The sequence below is a fragment of the Chironomus tepperi genome, unplaced genomic scaffold (genome assembly GCF_022539635.2).
Source record: "Chironomus tepperi strain 1889 unplaced genomic scaffold, CSIRO-AGI_Ctep_v1 contig_369, whole genome shotgun sequence".
Classification (NCBI taxonomy): domain Eukaryota; kingdom Metazoa; phylum Arthropoda; class Insecta; order Diptera; family Chironomidae; genus Chironomus; species Chironomus tepperi.
This window is the reverse complement of record NW_027226491.1, coordinates 226135-232358: the sequence shown is the minus strand read 5'-3', so window position 1 is coordinate 232358 and position 6224 is coordinate 226135. Positions and strand designations below refer to the sequence as shown.

Below are 6224 nucleotides of genomic sequence, written 5' to 3'. Positions count from 1 at the left end.
CTTTTTTTTATGACGCAATAAATTCTTCTTTTCTTATTTCTTAATTTTTTTTCCTCTTCCTTCTTTAATTTTTCGATGTTTTTTTGTGAATGAAAAATGTTTTAATTTATTTTCATTCGGTTCACTTGATGAGGATGGAACTGAAATAAATGAACTGTTGAACTGTTGGCAATTTAGAATTTAAAATATGAAAAAAATGTTGGTGAGATCAATTAATCTAATTAGATAATGTGTTGAGTATGAATTGATGGGTTTGGAAATGCAGAGTTGGTGATTTGGTATGTTTAAGAAGGAATGGCTATGACTAGGGTTGGGCAAATATTCGAATACGATTTTGTCCAACCCTAGCTATGACGCTAAAACCGAGAAGCAGAATTCGGATTCTTTAACAGAAATCTGATGACTTGATTGTGTAGCTCGTAGTTAGACTATAAGATATTTTACTTTAATTCACTGTCTTTATCGACATTATTTAAAGTCTTAGAAACGCTTAAGAATGATACAAATCTGCTCTTGGATTAACCCCTTAATGTTGATATTAGATGAGTGTATCCGGAAAGCACACGAGATGATAACGTCTAAAAATCCGGCCCAAAACCAGCGTGACTCTGGCCTAGGGATCGGTTTCTTGTTATACCCCTACACTTGATACATACCCTAGAGTAGTGGTGGAGAATTTGTGTACCTTTATTGCCCACCACTGCCCTAGGATATAACTTAAGGACAAGGGTAGATGAAGAATTGATGATATCCGGTCTCACAATATAGTCTGTTTGGCTTGAAGCTGGATTTTTAACCATTTTTATGAGCGTGCTTTTCAAAGAACTAGAGACAAGAATATTCTTATTAAGAGCATGTATGTCAAAAATCCTTACGAAATATACAGTATAATGCTTAGACTGGGGAACGGTTTGACCCCAGAGCTTGAATTCGACTTGAATTTTGTATGAAAAATTTACTCAATTCAACTCAACTACATATAAAATACAAGTCGTCTTCAAACTCTCTTTGACTCTCAATATATATCCAAAATAAGCACTCTTGAGCTGTCTACGCAAACAATTCTTTAAATAAAATCCTCAAAAACTCCAACTCTGCCCTAGACAGCATAATAAAAGTCTTATATTTTATTTAAAGTCTCAATTTCTCTCACATTTCACAGCTCTCTTATCGCTCAATTCCTATCTTCAGTTTACTTTACTATTCTATATAAACAAGGCAGATGCAATTTTTTTCATACATTTTATTTTTTTTATCTTCCTCTATTTTATTTAATTTTTCTAGGTTAATTTGGATTCCAACAGTTGTATCATCATCACATCCAATGCACTTTTTTTTATATGTGGCTGTGTTTATTGTGGTAGAGGAAGTTTACATAAATCTCATAGTAATGTAATGCATGTCTATATATTTCTTTAATTTCATTTTCGAGGAATTTGAAAATACTTCCATTACCATTTTCTTGATGTGAATAAAATAAACTTCTCCGACTTACTTGCTAAAGGAAGAGGGAGATGTAGTTGTTGAATAAACAATGGAAACATCGCAGCTAATAGAATCTAATAATGAAGTTTAAAGAAATAAATAAATAATGAAGTTTCTTTCTTTTTGAAGATTTTCAGAATTCGATAGTTTCTTGCTTATTTTTTTCTGCATAAGAATCTTCCAGCTCAGTCCCTCATTTTCGAAGTTGCATCTTCATCTCTTTTCACGTCTTCTTATTCTTATTTTTTTCGTCTATTTAAAAAACAAAGGAAATAAGGAATTACGTGCTAGAAGCGAAATAGATGGAAATTGAAGACGAGCACCAGAGATTCGTTTGTAAAATCATTTCCCTTCTGTATGTGAATACAATAAATTGGTTTTCAGTATGGTTGAGCTAATGGAGCTTGAGAGAATATTCGTTTTTTGTGCTCATCGTTGTATTTTTTTCAATGCTTAGAGCAGACGCAAGTTGGGGAAATTTGCAATGATAGATGCACGAGTTTGGATTTTGTGGTGTAGACAGGAAATGATATGTGAATGATACTGTTAGGATTGTTGTAATAGTCGTCAGTGTTGGATGTTTGGATGTTTTCTTGTGCATGATGTAATATTATTCATTTTTCTGTCATTTAGATGAATAAAAAACAGCCTTCATAGCACTAATAGTTAACCTCAACGGCATTTTCAACGTCCAATCGTTAACGCAGTAACTTAGCAGGATTCTGAGGACTAGATTTACGGTCTATATCAACGGAATTCATAGTCTTAGGAGCGCTTAAGAGTAATCAAATAAGAAAATATTCATGTGCAAAGGCCCAGTATGCAATTGTCGATAAACGGGATCGACTGGACTACCTTACTATCCTATTTGGAATTAAATGGATGTTACTGAGTTGAGAAGTCCTAACTAATTGAAAATAAACTTCAAACAAAATGCTTGGTTCGGTTTCTCGGTATGCATTTACCTTACACCCTAACAGGCAATGAGCATGATCAGATGCGATATTTGTGATGATGAAACGGAGTTGTGATCATGATGAATTTTCATCATCACTCCATACATTATTTGATGACGGTACGGTACCGACGCGATCGCGCTTTTGTGATTATGATCACTGATCATGATCATTATTGCGTCTGATTACGATCATAACTTGTATGCAAGTGCAAACTTGCATGCAATTTTTTCACTTTTGTGGTCACTGATCGTAATCAGACGCAATCATGAACATGATCAGTGATTGCAATCACTGAGCGTGATCAGTGATCATGATCACTTCGGGTTAGTGATCATGAAAAAACAAAAAAGTTAATTAAGTTAACCAATTTTTTTTTGGTGTTAGTTGAATTTTTTAAGTATTTTTTTGTATGTGTGTAGTAGAAATTATTAATTTATTTTTCTGAAAATTTTAAACTTAGAATTTTTTTTTCGGTCACCCATCTTATTGCTGCGTTGCTTAACTTTCGAGATCTCACGTTTTTCCTTGAAGCCACCATCTGTAAATATATAATAATAAAAATATGGCAAAAGACATATTTAAATTATTATATTTTTTGATGATGCAAATTTCAAGAAGTAATAATTCTTTTTCACTTCGGATACCATTCGGGTTTTAATAGTTAACTTAATTAACTTTTTTACTTTTTGTACTCACTGATCATGATCAGTGAACATAATCATGTGATTATGAAAAAAAAAATAGTGTTCTACCAATATGCGCATATGAATGTGCATACATATGCTTTCAAATTAAAATTGGTGATTCGTTATAAAAAATTATTCAATCTGATAAACAAAAATCAGTGATTGTGAAGAGCAAATTTACTCATTGATTTTTTGAAATCGCTTTTTCCGTTGAGTTCAGAAAATCACGATTTTTTGAAATCTTTACGTACGATTTTAAATACGTAAGCGAAATCTTACGTAGTGATTTCGGCTACGTAAATATTAATTGCTTACATACATTGATTATTTTTAATTTAATCAATAAAATAATGAAATCGTTTATTTCTGAAACTGATAAATTGTTTACATTCCATTATATATATGATGAAAGTGAAAATAAGTCACAGTGCTTACATTGCAATAAAAAATTTGGTAAAAAAAAATATATCAAATTTAAAGAGACATTTAATAGATGTCGATCTTCTTAAATATTATCATTCAAATAAAATACTTAACATTATGTTTGATATTATTTAATTACTTTGTAAAAAAGAATAATAATCAAAGAATGTAAGCAATTAATATTTACGTAGCCGAAATCACTACGTATGATTTCGCTTACGTATTTAAAATCGTACGTAAAGATTTACGTAAGATTTCAAAAAATCGTGATTTTCTGAACTCAACGGAAAAAGCGATTTCAAAAAATCAATGAGTAAATTTGCTCTTCACAATCACTGACAAAAATTGAAGATGAAAATTAAATTTTCCCGAGTTTTTCATTATAGTTTGAGAAAAAATTATTCAAAACCTTACATTTTATAAGGTTTTCAATTTAACTTTTAAAAATTAAGGCGAAAAATCACTTTTTGAAGGGTTTTTATCCAAACAGAGTCTTGATCTTGCTTTAATGTCTTTCTGGATCTTGCATGACCTTACTGAATCATGTTATTTGATTGAGAAAGTAACTTTTACCTTACTGGATCTAGATTTTAGTTCGTGGAAGTGACTTTGACCTTATTGGATCTTGTACTGTCTGGATCTTTTTTTTAGTCACTTAAAAGAACTAAAAACAAGATCCAGTCACGTCAAAGTCATTTCTACAAACAAAACTCCAGATCCAGTAAGATCAAAGTCATTTCCACGAACTAAAATCAAGATCCTGTAAGGTCAAAATCACTTTAACGATTAATTAACAAGATCCAGTAAGGTCAAAATTACTTCCACGAACTAAAACCAAGATCCAGTAAAATCTAAGTAGCTTTTACGATCAAATACCAAGATCCAGTAAGGTCAAAGTCACTTCCACGAACTAAAATCAAGATCCAGTAAGGTAAAAGTTACTTTTACGATCAAATACCAAGATCCAGTAAGGTCAAAGTTACTTTCCCGATTAAATAACTAGATCCAGTAAGGTCAAAGTCACTTCCACGAACTAAAACCAAGATCCAGTAAGGTCAAAGTCACTTTTACGAATTAAAATCATCGTATACGATTCACGCCAAGTAATCTTCCCCTGATTGAAGTGATCATGCTCAGAACACATTTGATTATGTTCATTGATTACAATCAGTGAACATGGTCATATGACTTTGAAAAATTTCGAAAAGTTTTGGAAGTGATTATGCTCTGATTACGCTCACTAATTACAATCAGTGAACATGATCAAATATCACGCTCATTGATTACAATCAGTGATTATGATAATTTGAAAATAATAATTTCCAGTAGTGATTATGATAAGGTCACATCTGATTGCGCTCATTGATCACGATCAGTGAACATGCTCAGATATTTTTGGAGTGATCGTACTCAGATGACATCTGATTACGCTCAGTGACTATGTTCAGTGATTATGATACGGTGATGATGAAATTTTTTCAGAGCGATCACGATCAGATACGATAATGATTGCGATCACAAGCTGTGATCATGAAAAAACACTTTGTGATTGTAATGTGATTGCAATCACAAACCAGTGATCACGATCATTGTCTGTTAGGGACACTTATCATACACCTGTCTTACAGCTAACCTGTTTCCTATCCCACACTTATACTAAACGGTGAGTACATCTTGATTGTTATTAAGTATATACTTGAGTATCTTAAAAAATTCAGTTTTAGGAGTAGATGTATAGCGAGAAACCTGTAGAAACCTAGGCTCCACATCGGAGCATGGTTCCAGTTAGGGTTTTCAATACCGGTATCAAAATGTGTGATATGTAATGATATTGAATACCGGTTTTTCATACAAATCAATACCGGTATTGAAAACCCTAGTTCCAGTAAGTAAGTATAGCGAGAAACCTACTTCTAGAAGTCCAACTAAATAATTCAATTCCCAAACCAAACTCAAATCCTAGCCGAGGACAATAAACCCGAATACAACCTGAATCTCACGACTTATTACAATCTATTCCAAGAAATCATGAAGTAGAAACTCGAATCAGCTTAATTTTTTTTTCTTCCTTATTTTACATCTCTTTACATACATAAAAAATATTTTAATTTTCATTCCGAAGAAAGCAAAACAAATCACAACAGAAGATCAAATAGAAAGAATTAATTAAAATATGCAAAATGAATAGTCATTAATATTATCGTGATTTAAGGCTTTTTAGTATTACTTTTCTATATGAGAACAAGCTATTCACTTTTTGCGAAAAACGGAATCAAAATGGATTGCATACAAAGGTGAAATGAATCTAATGGCTATAACTTCACTGTGCATTCAAGCGAACCTGCTTCATTGGAATTAAACGTACATATGTATATATATATATATAATAAATTTATATTTCGCTATGATTTGTGCATAGAAATCGCACAAGATAAAGGTTTTTTTTCTGCTGAAATCTCACTGTGTTGTTATTTCCTTCTTCCAACAATTGTTCAATGTTCATTTATAACTGAATTGATTGTAAAGTCCGAAAGCAATTTTTATTTTATTTAATGAATCTGTATTTTATATGAAAACTAGGAAAAAAGAAAGGAGAGAAATGTGGTATGGATAATTGAGGATTAGATGCGGGTTTAAAAGCGCATTTTATTTAAAAGCCTTTACAGTAATA

The 6224-nt window shown here is 31.7% G+C and overlaps 1 long non-coding RNA gene across 1 annotated transcript; it reads left to right on the top strand.

Annotated features, from left to right (window-relative positions):
* Positions 1–4517: 4517 nt before the first annotated feature.
* Positions 4518–5984, top strand: LOC139095626 (uncharacterized). The gene is made up of 3 exons (XR_011544885.1): positions 4518–5216; positions 5272–5356; positions 5676–5984. It is a non-coding gene; the product is annotated as an uncharacterized lncRNA (long non-coding RNA).
* The last annotated feature ends 240 nt before the right edge of the window (positions 5985–6224 follow it).